Below are 1,728 nucleotides of genomic sequence, written 5' to 3'. Positions count from 1 at the left end.
GGGTCACCCCTGAACTCCTGCATTCCCTTCCCCACCCAACAGACTCAGGTCTGAATGAAGGTACTCTTTTGGCAGCATCTTGACCCTGGGGTCCCAGGCCAGCTTGTTGCAGCACACCGGGGTTCCTGTGAGACACTGTGACAGAGACCAGGGACTCATTGGGCACATGGAGGGCAACAGACCCTGCAGGAGCAACCATGCTAGCAGGTGGAAGGAGAGAGATCCCAGTCCTGGGGTGCACACCCATCTCCCCAGAACACCTCAGACCCCTTCCAGCACCCAGCCACCCCAAACTCCCTGGGGTTGAATCTTCCAGCACCATCTCTGGGGCAACCACAATCGCCGAGAGCAGCCCAACATCAGCAGGTCTCTTGAAGAAGCCAGCACTGGGGGAAAGCGGGGAACGTGCCAGCGGTCGAGGTGGGGTGGGGGGCTGCCCGCGTCCCCTCCCCGCCGTCCCCGACCGACCATATTCTGGCTCTGAGGAGTGCTTGGCTCCACCTTCCGCCCTTCCCTCCCCCGGTGCTAAGCAGCAAAGCCAGCTAGAGACATCCAGCCGGGGTATTAGTAAAAACCAAGCCTCCCTCCAGGAATGGCACTCGCCTGAGAGCCTCCCCACACTGCGCGCCCCGACGCCGCCGGGGCTGGGAGGGAGAACAGGGGGGCTATTGGGATACAAATCACAGCCCTCGCAGGATCTGCCCGGCACACCGGCCAGCCACGTAAGTTTTCCTACCTGAGCTCCCTCTCACGCGCGCACACGTTTGCTCGCACTTTTTTCCCCCTTACTTTCTCTTATTTTTTTGATTTCCCCAGTGAGGGTCCATGTCACCCTCTGAAACTGGAGGGAGAGCAGCCCTTGCTCTGCGTTGGCTCTTTTTCAGCTAAGCCAGAGGCATGCTTTTCTATCACTTCTTTTTTTTTTTTTCTTTTTTTTTCAAATTTCTTTGTTTCTTGACTGTGAAACAACACTGGGACAGAGCATTCTGTCGTGAAATGTTACATTCATTACTAGATGAAATTTTTTCTTGATCTTTATGTCACAGTTCACCAAAAACTGTGTTGGGGTTTTTTTGTGTCTTTATATAACTTCCATATATGGCTAACTATCTTTTACCTGTAACCTTACACTACAGACGTTATTGTTTAGTGTGCCACGTACATTACATTTTTTTCTGTTTCTGAGAAACTCGGAGACTACATTTTTTCACACTTCTTAGCTGGCCCTAGAAAGACTTTTCCGAAGAGCCTGATCATTTGCTAAGGCAATGATACAGCTTCTAGGATCCAAACTATCTTTGCATTTGTTGTTTGCACATTCAAGATTATTCAATGTTAGTGCTCTTAGTGCTTTGAAACTGATAGTGACAGATATTTACAAAAATATGAATGATAAGAACTAGGTGAAGAGCTAACAATTTTTCACTTTCAAAAGGCAATCAGAAATCAACAAAGTAAATCAAGATACTTTTTATGTGGCAGAACTGAACATAAAATGTTAAAATTCTACATTAACCTAAAAAGAAATGGACTAAATTCCTAGGAGAAAAACTCATTGAAGGCTAGTAAACACAGAAATTTCACCTCTGGCCCAAAAAGCCTTTAGGCCAGAAGTTCCTTGAGTCTTAGAGTATGTCCTGGAAAAAAAAAAGGTCATTATCTGTTTTCCTGGCTTCCCTGGGCTCTGCTGTTGGGCACTGTCAGAGGTCAAAAGCTGGAGGACTGTTG

General features: G+C 48.1%; 1 protein-coding gene across 1 annotated transcript in view; it reads left to right on the top strand.

Moving 5' to 3' along the window:
• The first annotated feature begins 531 nt into the window (after positions 1-531).
• The window catches only part of SOX10 (SRY-box 10), a 12,134-nt gene continuing 10,937 nt past the window's right edge, over positions 532-1,728 (top strand). The window contains exon 1 of the mRNA XM_014963975.1: positions 532-722. The gene's annotated coding sequence lies outside the window, so the exon portion shown is untranslated. The remainder of the gene's footprint in view (positions 723-1,728) is intronic.

The sequence above is a fragment of the Calidris pugnax genome, unplaced genomic scaffold (assembly GCF_001431845.1).
Source record: "Calidris pugnax isolate Ruff unplaced genomic scaffold, ASM143184v1 scaffold44, whole genome shotgun sequence".
Lineage (NCBI taxonomy): Eukaryota > Metazoa > Chordata > Aves > Charadriiformes > Scolopacidae > Calidris > Calidris pugnax.
The sequence above is the reverse complement of the archived record's forward strand: the minus strand, read 5'-3'. Positions and strand labels throughout refer to the sequence as shown.